The sequence below is a fragment of the Herpailurus yagouaroundi genome, unplaced genomic scaffold, assembly GCF_014898765.1.
Source record: "Herpailurus yagouaroundi ecotype Mexico unplaced genomic scaffold, PumYag 248, whole genome shotgun sequence".
In the NCBI taxonomy this organism is placed as follows: Eukaryota; Metazoa; Chordata; class Mammalia; order Carnivora; family Felidae; genus Herpailurus; species Herpailurus yagouaroundi.
In genome coordinates, this window is record NW_024412465.1 from 2,894,077 (window position 1) to 2,908,226 (window position 14,150).

Consider the following 14,150-nt stretch of genomic DNA (forward strand, 5'->3'; position numbering starts at 1 on the left):
TGTTTAAAACTTGGGTTATATTTGTGAAAGGCTGATGCCACGAGTGAAATATTCAAACTAACTAATGCCGCAGTTTTACAGTAAGTTTTTGGTTCCACGAGGAAAGAAGCAAATAAACGAGGCTCCGAGAAAATACAAGAGAAGAGGGAAAGTCCATTTACTTTGCAGAATTTGATGTCTGGAGACAAATTACTCCCACCTACAATTTGGTTCCAGTGTGGGGTGGGTGTGTGTGTGTGTGTGCGCGCGTGTGTGTGTGTGTCTGAGAGACAGAGAGCAGTTTTCTCCTTCTGTTTGCTCCATATTTAACACTAGAAATTCAAGGAAAAGCACCCTGAATCCAACCGCATCATTTTACAAATAAACCAAACGTTGTGGATTGAATTGTGTCTCCCAAAATGATACAGTGAGGTCCTAACACGCAGCACCTCCCAAGGTGACCTTATTTGGAACAAAGTTCTTTGCAGATGTAGTTAAGAGGAGATCAGTCACAGGGCCCCTGGGTGGCTCAGTCGGTTAAGTGTCCAACTTTGGCTCAGGTCAGTGGAGTACGTATTCTACAAGGCGTGCCCATCAAACATTCCCAAAAGAGGATGGAAACACAGACCTTAGGAATTTGGAGTCTTACATTGCACTAGAATCCCACGGTTCATGGGTTTGATCCCCACATTGGGCTCTGTGCTGACAGCTCAGAGCCTGGAGCCTGCTTCGGATTCTGTGTCTCCCTCTCTCTCTGCCCCTCCCCCATTCGCACTCTGTCTCTCTCTCTCTCTCTCTCTCTCTCTCTCTCTCTCTCTCAAAAATGAATAAACGTTGAAAGAAATTTGTTTTAAATAAAGAGGAGATCAGTGACATCCTGATCATACTGGTCTTGATCCAGTATGACACCTGTCCATCTCAGAGGGGAACACGCTGTGTGCAACACAGGCACACAGTGAGAAAACAAAGTGAAGATTCAGACAGACCCACGGGGAGCACACAGCCATGGGACGGTGGGGGGCAGAGACTGGAGCAAGGCATCCACAAGCCAAGGGAACCCCAACTATTGCCAGCAGCCACCTGAACTTGGAAGAGGCAGGACCCTCTTCCTTTGGATCCTTCAGAGCAGCGTGGTCCTGCTAACATCTTGATTCTGGAATTTTGGCCTCCAGAACCTTGATGAGAGAATAAATTAAACCAGTAGACTTGTCGTACTTTGTCACTGCAGTGCTAGGAATCCCGCCAAGATTCGGGGCTGTCCCACCCTACGGGAAACAGCCATCTGGGGTAGAGCCTGATGAAGGGCAGACCCCTGGCCCAGTCTCTCCCTGCTTCTCTGACACATTCTGGCAGTGGTGGGGAGGACATTTGTCCTCCACGGTCAGCTCTGTGTCATCAGCTTTTTAGAGATGGCACCACATCCTGTCACAGCCCCCACGCATTCTGGGAAGGGGTGACGGTCCCCTACTTAATTACAGCCCTTTGGAGGCAAGCAGTGGGCCTTCATACTCCTCAACTGTAAAATGAGTGGGTTGGACCGATCCCCAGGTCCTTTCCAACTAATTCTGCCTGATTCCAGAGCCATGATCATTGTAATTAAGACTCTTGACTTGAATACTGCTCATTTTAAACCGTGATTAGTGATACACACGCTCCGTGTATTTTCCGAATAAACTTCATTGTGACCTGGTTAAATGGCAGATCCAAGTGGGGCGAGGGGGTGGGCAAGTAGAAATTGTGAAATTTGGAGCAAACCCAGAGGTATTGACACACTGAACAATGTCTAGATGATCCAAAATCTGGCTAGATCATAAAAAGCACAGTGCAGCACTTAGGGTAGAAAGTCTAAATGGCACCAAAATAAAACTTGGGACGTGGGTATGATTGGTCACATTCTGTCTCTGCCTCTGTCTTGCCACTGTGTCTGACTGCTAGGACATATCGACTCCAACATGGGTTTTCTCCAGCATCTTTTCAGCTTCCGGTCATGGCATATAAACACTTGGGCCGAAGAGCAGCCTTGTGTGTTTTCCGTGCTTCTATGGAGGAGGTGACCCCCAGTCTAGTTCGTGCCTTTTTTTTTCCCTTGGGGAAAGTATTCTCTACATTTATGAAGCAGAAAGGGGAGTTCTTTAATCTCTCAATTGGTGTGATTGTCAGAACCTTTTGAACCATTACCATATGTTTCACTCATCGAGGAATGACGATGTGTTGGACTTGCCTTGGGGAAGGAACACCTGGCAGCTCACTCACGGACTGTGTGGTCTGGTGGCGGCTAGAGACACACATGTCAGGTGATGATGAAGTGTATGCAGCATCATCCCTTTAATAAGAAGTGGCTCAGTTGATGCTATGGGGCTAGGAGGACATGACACGGGGGTTCCTGATAGGGGATGCTCCCTTAGGGTTGGCTTCATGAGAGGTCTTCCAAAGGAAATGCAACCTCCCAGTTGAGAGCGGGTTGAAACAACCTGAGGAAATAGTAGGGGAGAGACCGATTTTGGAGCCTGACGTGTGCTCTAAACCCTGGGCTGTGAAGGAGGGACATTGTTTCCCAAACCTCTGTACCAGCGTCCCCTGCAAGGCAGTGTCCCACCCAGGAGAGGTTCTGAGCCAGTAGATCCAAGATGGAACCCACATGAACTTGCTGCTCCTCCTGTAGGGGGTCACACTCTGAAAACCACAGCATTCGAGTCTTTTTCAGGTTCTTTGGCCACGAACAGCCTCTTTAGTTTTTGACTCTCCCGTCCTGGTTTTGGTTTCTCCTGTGTGGAAGGTGGCATGTGTGGAAGGTGTGGGTCTGGTGGTTTGCTTCTGACAGTGAATCTCGCTGCACTGATTTCCGCGTTGCCTTTGTGTTCGGGCTCCTGGTGAGGTCAATCTCATGTGTATTCATTGGGCATTTACCATGTGCTATGGACTGTGCAGGATGTAAAGGTGAATAATAACCACCATAAAAACTCATTGTTATTCCCCTACGCTTCCAAATGCTTGGCTCATACTTGAAAACACTTGAAGGCAGCCAGTGGTTTCTCACGTGAGGAATGCAAGGGCACATTCTCTCTCAAACGAAGGTCTTGTAACTCCAGGCTGGGTGCGGCTATTTTCCCTTCAGAGACTGAGAAACCAGGAATGGAGCTTCATTCGTTCATTCATTCATTCACTCATCCATCCATCCATCCATCCATCCATTCGATAACCATGAATGCACAAGTCCACAGGCTAGATAATGCAAGACATAGAAACATAGATAGGATTCAATTCCTGATCCTGGTGAGATCACCATCCCAGTGGAGAAGACAACATGATCAGTGGAGTACGTATTCTACAAGGCATGCCCATCAAACATCCCCAAAAGAGGATGAAAACCCAGACCTTAGGAATTTGGGATCTTACATTCCACTAGAATCTTACGTGGCATGTGTACCAGTTGGGACAGGTTGTCATTTGTCTACATTACCTTAAACACAGCTGAAAACTGCAACTGTTTATTACCGCCTAGATTTTCTGGAAGGTCAGGCGTTCAGGAGCCACACAGCTCGGTGGTTCTGGCTCACGGTCTTGGCATACTGCGCTTCATTTGGAGGCTGGGCTGCAAGTTTCACGAAGGCATTGGAGAATCTCACTCGTGTGTTTGTCAGCAGGTGGCTTTGTTCTTTGCCACACAGGCCACTCCCTAGGGCTAGTCACACAAACTTGGCGGCTGGCTTTCTCGAGTTGGGGAGGAGCGAGAGCCAATGAGAGGGAGGGACCCTAAGATGAAAGCCGTTGTCTTTTCTACCTTGATCTTGGAGGTGGCTCATTATCAGGTCTGCGTGCACACCGTTGAAACCTGGCACCACGTGCATGGGGACAGCGAGACGGCATTCGGACAGGGAGGCAGGGACCATTGACGGCTATCTTGGGAGCTAGATTGTGCAAGAAACTTTTACCAAAGAGGTTGCTTCTGATCTGTGTCTCAGGATCATTGGGGTTTTGTCTGAAGAGTAAAAGAGAGAGAGAGTAAACGTGTGTGTGCCAGAAGTGTTGGATAAAGGCACTTCTCAAATGATAACATGCATGTGACATCGTGTGCCAGTTGACAGATGCACTTGAATGAGTGGGTTGAGTGTCATTTCCAGTGCAAGGGGTTGTATCGGACGACTGCGTTGAAATCACGGGCGCCTGGGTGGCTCCGTCGGTTAAGCATCCGAATTCGGCTCAGATCATGATCTCACGGTCCATGAGTTCGAGCCCCGCGTCAGACTCTGTGCCGATGGCTCAGAGCCCGGAGCCTGCTTCGGCTTCTGTGTCTCCCTCTCTCTCTGCCCCTCCCCGCTCACCCTCTATCTCTCTTTGTATCAAAAATGAATAAACATTCAAAATTAAAAAAAAAAAAAAGAAATTGAAAGGAGAGCACTCCAGGTGGTGGAACTCAATGGGAAAGCCGATCGATGTTACTCTGTCAGCTGTTGGAGGAGCTCTGCTGTTGTTTTTGCCGAAGTGAATCGTTTACGGAATGTCAGTTTTAAGGGGGCGGATATGATGGGGGCAGGTAGCGGCCGAGATGGAGGTTGAGGGAATGAGGTAGTAGAGGAAATGGAGATCCGGGGTGGGGGGGGTTGACACTGGGAAAATGAAACCATGGCGTGGGATGGCTACCGATTGCAGAGACAACAAAGCCACGGAGTAGCTATGAGACGCTGGGGTTGTGTTTCAGGTCCTTTAATTCAGGGGAAGGGAGAGGCTTCCTGAACTTGGGACGGGTCAGTCTTGCCAGAAAGTGCACAGATCTGTGAGACTGGCAGAGAACAGGCTCTTTGATGGTGCTTATAAGGTAATGGATGGACTTAAAAATGGACTTTTCTGGCCTCCACAGTGTCTGGAACGTAGTGTTTTTCTTTCTGAAAACCGGTCCGCCATAGGCACCATCAAGACCTTCTCCACCATTCTCATCTTTCCACAGTACCTACTTGATGTCCTGACACATCGTACCTTGAGAAGAAGAGCTCTTCCTAAGACCCGTGGCTCTGTTTCCTCTCGCGTCTCTTCTGCCGTCTTTTCTGACCGCGCACCTGGACTCCGTGGCTTTGCCCAGGTGGCCACCGCGGGGGTGAGTCTTCAACAGAGCCAGCGTCCTCCCGGGACTTTCTCCGTAGACTCTGACGTGTTCATTGTCCCAGTTTCTAAACGCTGTCCCCTTGGCTCCCCTCTACTGCCTTCCTGTGCCTTTAGCGAACTTTGCGGTATCTTCTCTGCATTTTCTGCATTTTCTCATCCTGCTTCTTCAGCTACTACTGCTGCTCCAGGCTGTCCCACGTAGCTTTGCATCTGTTCGTGATTCAACCATAGTTTCCACCTGGGACACCCCTGGGTTTCTATTCTCTGCTCTGACGTCACTCTCAGGCTCCATCTCGCTCTCACGGTCGTCTCTTTTGAGGACGACTTTGTGCATACTGCCAAAAGCCGAGTTCGGTGTGTCCAAATTCAGCCGGTCGTCTTTCTTGCCAAGCTTGCTCTGTTCCCTGCCTTTTTGTTTTCCCGGACTCAGTCCCTCATCCTGCACTTTGCATCCCGTCTCTCTGGTCTGCCTGGTGTAATACACTTTCCGAGTCTCCTTACCTCCTTGGCTGGGGTACGTCTCCACTGTCCACAGCCATGTTCTCTCTTTAGTTTCGCTATTTTACTAATGTCCTATGGCTGTTCACACTCTCCCATCTATTTTGTCTTCCTGCTCCACCTTCCTAAATAATAGGTGGCATCAGAGGACTGTCCAGTCCGGAAACTGTGCTCAAGCCCACGTTTTTGTCCATTCCCTGTCCCGGCCATGTCCACTTCGTGGCCTCTCCTCCCTGGTATGTCATGTTCCATCCAGGCTGATAATCGCAGGGATTCACTGCACCTGTTCCTTGCTTTCTTGCTGTCATTCTCATGTTCTCCTTCAACCTGGGGTACTTGTGTATTCCCCTCTACCACACCGGTTGGGGAAACCACTCCTGTGTTTCCCCTTTACTCACACACTCAATACTTCCTGTCTCCAGGTATATGGTCCCCCCCCCCCCCAAGCACTGAGCCATTGTCTGTGACACCTGCAGGATGTGTCCTACAATTCAGTTCAATTTGACCCAAACTGGAGTCAGCACAGACCCCACAGGTTAAGGGCTCAGTCCCATAAGACTTGTCTCCACTGCAGATGTCAATTGTAAGCAATAGGTCCCTAGGTTACCCACAACTTTCTTCCAGCTTGGCTACGGATCAGAGGTTCCCAAAATCCCCTCCTTGGATTGTATCATTTACTAGAACAGCTCACAGAATTTGGAGAAACATTTCTTTAATGTCTTCCAGTTTATTTTATAATAAAGGAGATGATAAAGGATACAGAGGAACAGCCAGATGAAGAGATAACATAGGATGAGGTCTGTGAGGGTCCTGAAGCAGGAGCTGTGTCCTCATGGAGTTGGGATGCACCACACTCCCAGCCGTGGATGGACGCACCCACCCAGAAGCTCCCTGAACTGTGTACTTTTCAGATTTTACGGAGGCTTCTTCATGTACGTATGACCAATCTTTAACTCAGTCTCCAGCCCCTTCCTCTTCCCAGAGCATGGAGGGGGGCTGAACATTCCAAGCTTCCAACCATGACTTGGTTTTCCTGCCGACCAGCTCTCATTTAGAAGCTATGTTGGAGCCCACCAAGTGTTGCCTCATTGGAACAAAAGACACTCCTACTGCCTAAGAAGTTCCAAGCTAATTAGGAGCTCGGTATGAGGAATCAGAGTCGTAGATCAAATGTTACAACAAGGATGCTCTTAGTGATCTAGGAATCGCAGGGGTTTTAGGAGTTCTGTGCCAGGAGCCAGAGGCAGAGCCCAATGCATTTTTTTTACCTAGTATGTCACACATATCCATACTTTATCCATCACATGAGGCTAGGATTCTCTCTGCTCGCTTTCTTCTCTGACTTTGGCGTGCATTACACACACTCGTTTCTGGTACTCAATTTCTCCCAGAGGAGCCAGGTCACCTAATGCTTCCTGGCTGTGTGGGGCTGACCTGTTCACGTTCCAGTTTTCTCATCTGTAAGAGAGTAATGTGGAGAGCGCCTGCATCTAGAGGTGTCTGCGAGATGAAGAAGTTACTGAAGCACGTGACGTACCTTGAAATACAGATGCATAAGGCAGGCTCTTCGTATCACTTATGATTGACCTTTCGTTCCTCCTTCTGCGTCTAGAATGTCTTACAAAGGATGGCTTTGTGTTACTTAGAATAAGCCCCAAATTCCTTTTACTGACCTATTTGGCTTTACGCAGTGAGCCTCCTGCCCACCTCCCCAGCTCCATGGCATAGCCTTCTCTGATTGCCACCCTGCTGGTATACCAGTTGGCTCTTGATTCTGTGATCCAACTAAGTGCGGACCAAATTAGGACATTGCCTCTATGCTTCCCCTGCCTGCAACACCCTTCCCTCTTCCCACTTAAAGTGGGTCACATGCTCTAGTGTCTTCATATTTAGCCCATGCTTCCTTCCTTCTTGGTGCTTCCTCAAATTGGAAGGCATTTTTATTTTTTGCCCACTAAGGTGTGCTTAAAGTGTTCCTGTCTTCCCTTAAACGTGTGTCTTTTGGTGAGTCCCACTCAGATGAGACCCTCATTGGGTGTTTGTTGAAGAGATGAGTAGACACTCTGTGGATATGCACTGAGTGGATGACAAAAGTCAAAGTTTGCACTTCGAAGACAAGCATTAACAAGCCAGCCATCATGGGTTCTTAGACAGCATGGAGTCAAACCAGAGACAGTATGAGAGAACATTTTTTCTGTAAAAAACATTTTTTTAAAATGTTTATTTATTTTTGAGTGAGATAGAGAGAGGGAGACAGATCGCAAGTGGGGGAGGGGCAGAGAGAGAGGGAGACACAGAATCCAAAGCAGGCTCCAGGCTCTGAGCCATCAGCACAGAGCCCGACGCAGGGCTGGAACCCATGAACTGTGAGATCATGACCTGAGCTCAAATCAGATACTTAACTGACTGAGCTACCCAGGCACCCTGAACATGTTTTTTTTTTCTTAGAGTTTATTTTAATTTGTTTTGAGAGACAGAGATAAAGAGTGAGCAGGGGAGGGGCAGAGAGAGGGAGAGAGAGGATCCCAAGCAGGCTCTGCGGTGTCAGCATAGAGTCCGATGTGGGGCTTGAACCCATGAACTGTGAGATCATGACCTGAGTCCAAATAAAGAATTGGACAGTGAGGCGACTGAGCTCCCCCATGTGCCCCAAAAACATCTTTGATCATTTAACCTATTTGTTGTAGATGGAAGTTAGTCTCCCACCGAAGGGGAAAACGGTTCTACCTCGATTATTGAGCTTGTAAAGTAGCATGATTTACTGAAAATGTGTGGTTTATGCCACACACTTCTGTGATTTATTTCTAGATGTCTTTTTATCTCAAAAAAAAAATTTTTTTTTTTTTGCCAGTATGCATGTCCTTCGACTTTTCGGAATTGCATTTCTGTATTTTTTTAAAGACGGTGTCAGAGAAAGGCTTCAGGTTTCCCATTCCAGTCCATGCCTGGAAAATTAAGAGCAATAAATTTTCGGAATCTAAAGGATTTTGGAGCTTAATCATTTAATGTCTTACAGGAAAGCTATAAATCCACCGGGCTCAGAAGTCTCTTCTGCTTGCAGGATAGAGGAGTCGAGGACTTTTTAAATTTTGTTGTAAAGGTTTGGGTCCAAATTAGCAATGTGGGCAAGAAACGAATTCCTTGAGAGTTCATCGGAATTGCGGGTTGACTCAGCAAAAGTCGAATTGGGTAAAATTGATTATATGTATTTTAAGTTATTTTTTAAATTCTGAAGAGAAGTTTTCCTCTTCGTTGTTTTTTACTCGGCTTTCAGAACGCTAAAAATTAAACAATCTGAACATTGTATAAAACCGGGAGCCAATCCAAACCAGAAACAGATGTTTTATTAAATATGCATCTTTACAAAACTGGATATAATTTGGAAGATTGTTCTGTTTGAGGGATGGGAGGTAAAATTTGGGGGAGATAAATGAGGTCACTTACATTAATTTGAACATTTAGGTACACATCTAGAAATATCCAGGATGCCCCCCTGATACCTAAACAGACATTTTCTTCTTATGGGAGCATCCCTTTTTTTTTTTTTTTCCATAGCTACCCAAGAAATGAAAACCCTCATTGTTCTTTCAGAAATTCAGCAGGTCACGGCAACTCAAAACAAAATTACTTAATTTTGGATGAATAAGCGTAGGATTGAAAACAAATTTAGGGGCGCCTGGATGGCTCAGTCAGTGGAGCACCTTCTTCCTCCTCCTTCCCATGGGCTGGACTCTGACAAATATGGCCGTCGTCGCCCTCCTCTGTCAAGGTCCTCTACTGTGCCAGCTCCTAAGATTTTCTTACAGCTGTCATCTCCGCTGAACCTGCCAGTTTCTATTCCTTAATTGCCGGTCCGTGAGGTCGTGCAGTTATTTATGAGTCCTTGCTCTGAGTATGCCCCCTCCTTCGTGAGAAGTCAGGCTCATTGAGGACAGGGGCCGTCCCGTGCGTCTTTGGAATTCCTTTTCTGACTTCCTGTCTCATTCGTGGTCTGCACCCAAAAAACACTTGTGGAGTGAAATGACAGGATCTCTAGACAATATTTATTGCAAGTTATTTAGGTACGAGGGAATAAAATCCCATCAGTACCCTCTTGGAATGTCAAACGTATATGAATGCCAGCTTTTATGAAGATGTTTATATCTTTCTATCTTATTTTCTAGGTATTTTTTTGACCTACTACGCGGGGTGAATTGGAATGGCTTTGAAGATCTTCCTGAACCCCCAAATCTTCAGTTGTGAAGATGAAAGTACATGGAGAGGCCTCCTTGAAACATTATCCTAGTGTGGAATGAATCCTTCTTCTGTCCGGACCTGATATTCCTCAGAAGGTCTGTATGCTTTGACTGATGTACTCTCTGTATGCTAAGATTCTGTCAACAGGATACAATAATTTTATGAATAGGAAATGATACATTTACATAGTACAAATTATATTAAATTATTTACATATTATAAATTATATTGAATTGCATATTATATATATGTGTTAACAAACTACAATATTGCTAATATATTAACAACTCATAAATATTGCTTTAGTTAGTGCCTCCTGTGTGCTCTTGGTTGGGGTAGATTCTTGTGATTCATCGCTTACATACAACACCCAGTGTTCATCCCAACAGGTGCCGTCCTCAATCTTCCCCTTTCCTCCGCAACCCCCATCAGCCCTCAGTTTGTTCTCTGTATTTCAGAATCTCTTATGGTTTGTCTTCCTCTCTGTTTGAAACTGTTTTCCCCCCCCCTCCCCTCTTCGGTTAAGTTTCTCAAGTTCCACATGAGTGAAAACATATGATATCCGTCTTTCTCTGACTGACTTATCTCACTCAGCATAATCCCCTCCAGTTCCACCTACATTGCTGCAAATGAGTGCCTCCTCTTTTTAATTCACCTTGACTATTTGGAAACTGTCATCACAGGCCATATATTATGATTAAAAGTTTCTTCTCTAGGGGCACCCGGCTGGCTCAGTTGGAAGAATATGCGGTTCTTGATCTTGGGGTTGTGGGTTCACACCCCATGTTGGGTGTAGAGATTACTAAAAAAAAAACTTAAAACAAAAGATTCCATTTTTTAAAAATATTTATTTATTTTTGAGAGAGAGAGAGAGACAGAGTGCAAGTAGGGGAGGGGCAGAGAGAGAGGGAGACACAGAATCTGAAGCGGGCTCCAGGCTCTGAGCTGTCAGCACAGAGCCCGACATAGGGTTCAAACTCATAAACTGTGAGATGATGACCTGAGCTGAAGTCGGATGCCTAACTAACTGAGCCACCCAGGCACCCCAAGAGTGGGATGTTTAACCAACTGAGCCATCCAGGTGCCCCCAAAAGATTCTTTTCTATATCAATGAATACATATTAAGTACACTGTAAGTCTTTACAAATGATAAGTATATAGTAGGGTATACTTTTTGTGTCAAAACCTAGATTATAGGGGCGCTTGGGTGGCTCAGTTGGTTAAGCATCTGACTTCGGCTCAGGTCATGTTCTCACGGTTTGTGATTTCGAGCCCTGCCTCGGGCTCTGTGCTGACAGCTTGGAGCCTGGAGCCTGCTTCGGATTCTGTGTCTCCCTCTCTCATGTGTCTCCCTCCCATGCTCATGCTCTGTCTCTCTCTGTCAATAATAAATAAATACATAATTATAAATAATAATAATTATAAATAATATAATATAATAAATATAATATAATATAACAATAATAATAAATAAATAATAAATAAATGTTAAAAAATATTTTAATCTTAAATAAGAAGTATTTTAATCTAGAGAATATATTCTTTAACCTTTGATATATGCTATAAGGCACCTGACTATATGTTTTTTAAGTTTATTTTGAAAGAGAGAGATCCAGAGAGAATGTGAGTGGGGGAGGGGCAGAAGGCGAGGGAGAGAGGGAATCCCAAGCAGGCTCCACACTGTCAGCACAGAGCCCGACACGGGGCTCGAACCCACAAACCACAAGATCGTGACCTGAGCCGAAGTCGAACGCTCAACCGACTGAGCCACCCAGGTGCCCTGCCATATGGGTATAATAAAGGGCCCTGCCTGTCTCTCGGGCTCATCATCAGGATTTGGGCGTTTCTTTACAGAAACCAATCTGGGAGTGTGTCACATTGTGGGTTCACACATCACAGGTTATCCTCGAAGAAGAAACTTAAAGATATTTGGGATGTATTTCACCTTGCAAAGCAGGAAAGGTACTGCAGTCTGCACTCAGGATGGAGGGTAGGTCCCAGTAAGAGAGGGACGGGGGACAATGAGAGGGAGGGGAGACATTTTTCCTGTACAGTCCTCTTAGGCAGAGTGAGCATGCATGAACAGAATTCTTTCCAGTCATATGGCATCAGGGACATGACCACACAGGAAGCACTAGATGCTGAGAATGTGGATTTTGTGCTCTCAGATTAGCGTAATGTCGGATTTTACAATAAATAAGACACATGCCAATGTGATTAATCATTCCATCTCACTTGTATACCTTAAAAAACACACCGACAACATAAAGCAAACCCAGAAACAAAACTCAACCTTAAAATAATAATTAAGGAATATTTTTCTCTACCCCATTACAAGAAAAAAAGATAGGGGCGCCTGGGTGACTCTGTCAGTTAAGCAACTGACTGCGGCTCAGGTCATGATCTCACGGTTCATGAGTTCGAGCCCCACGTCGGGCTGTGTGCTGACAGCTCAGAGCCTGGAGCCTGCTTCGGATTCTGTCTCCCTCTCTCTGCCCCTCCCCTGCTTGTGCTCTGTCTCTCCCTTTCAAAAATAAATAAATATTTAAAAAAATATTAAAAAGAAGAAAAAATGTGTATGGCCCATGAGACATAAGTGATACTACTGTTTGAAGAACTTGCCAGAAGCACGTATAAATATACATTGTGATTGCGTACTTAACACTTGCCTGGAGTCGTGAGCCTAGATACGATGTGTGATCAGGTGAAATACAAACAAGGCCAATTTCTATGTTGTAATATTAATGATACGATGCGAGAATGGCCAGTATTCAGTGAGCGTCTACTGGGTGTTGTCACTTACGCATTATGAGGTTATCTTGGGTATTGATATCACATAGCCTCCTTTTCACCGATGAAAACCATTGGAGGTGTAGATTCCCACAGTGTGGAGTGAGGACGTGGGAGAGAAAAGATGTCCATTGTCCCACCTGACTCGTGTAGCAAGGTATAGAGAAGGCACACTGCCTCGTTTCAGTCCACCCCTACCTTTTACAGCTCCATGCTCCTGGGCTAGTTGGCTAATACTCCTCTAAATCACCTTTTTCAACTAATGGTGATGATGCCCTTCCTTACCTTCTATGCTTGTTGAGACAATAAAATGAGTCAGTATATACAGCAGTCGGGATATGCAATGTTGACCCACTATATATGGGGTGGCTACTATTTCATTCATTTGTTGACGATGCAGCTTGATATTGTAAAGTGTGTGGTCTTTGATGTCTAGGTAGACTCAGCCCTCCCTCCCAGCTGATGAGCTGTGTGACTCTGCATGTGAATATCGGTGTTTCTTCTTCTTTAAAAAACATTTTAATATCTGTTTTTGAGAGAGAGAAAGAGTGCAAATGGGGAAGGGGCAGAGAGAGGGAGACAGAATCCAAAGCCGACTCCAGGCTCCGTGCTGTCAGCACAGAGTTTTACGTGAGGCTCGAACTCACAGACTATGAGATTGTGACCTGAGCCAAAGTTGCACGCTCAACCGACTGAGCCACCCAGGCGCCCCTCAGTTTCTTAACTGTAAACAGAGGTGATAATAGTACCCCGCACGGCTATGGCAGGGTCAGCTGTGATGAATGCAATTATGATTGTTGTTCCATACAAATTCATTCTCACAAATATATTTTAATCAACAGTATTCATGAAACACATATTAATAACTGGATGTGTTGTTATGAGTAATCAGAACATAATTAAAATATGACCCTGCCTTCCTACGGTTTAATAACGTGCTGGCTTGTTTCCTTTGAAACCCAAAGACCTCATTTGCTTGGTACTCATATTCTTCCAGCGTGGGGGTAACCTGAGAAGTGCATCCAACGATGTATTCCCGTTTTCCGCCTACTCCCCTTTCTAGAGCTAGAAAATGGTGAGCACCTCCGTGGCCGTGTCAACTCACTGTCCTGTCAAACTGCCCACAAGGAGCTACCTTCCCTTGTTGCGGTCCTCAGCTGGACCTCAGCTGTTAATTTGAAGGAGCATTGTTGTGTGAGAGTCACCCTTTAAAGAGAAGATTCCATGTTGAGTTGACAAGAATAATGCTGACTGCTCCCAGGATGAACACTGCTCAAATAGACACTAGGTTTGTCACAGTGGAGCCAAGTGGCCATGAGCACGTTGGGTCCTTCCCATCCTGACCCGCTGCTGTCGGGGACGAACACGCTGTGCAGGGCTCTTTATTCCTGTAAATAAACCGTTTCTAAAACATTGACTCTTCCCCCAAACTGAATTTTCCAAGGATTGAAAACGTCTTGATTTGAATAAGCTAGGTCTCACATAGACACGCACTGAATGGACTGTCATTGTCAGTGGAGATGGAACAGAGCCCACGCGAATGCAGG

The 14,150-nt window shown here is 45.7% G+C and overlaps 1 protein-coding gene across 5 annotated transcripts in view; it reads left to right on the forward strand.

Annotated features, from left to right (window-relative positions):
• The window catches only part of NLGN4X (neuroligin 4 X-linked), a 334,832-nt gene that overhangs the window by 28,161 nt on the left and 292,521 nt on the right, over window positions 1–14,150 (forward strand). For all 5 annotated transcript variants that reach the window (XM_040460135.1, XM_040460138.1, XM_040460140.1 and 2 more), the window contains exon 2: window positions 9,741–9,908. The gene's annotated coding sequence lies outside the window, so the exon portion shown is untranslated. The remainder of the gene's footprint in view (window positions 1–9,740; window positions 9,909–14,150) is intronic.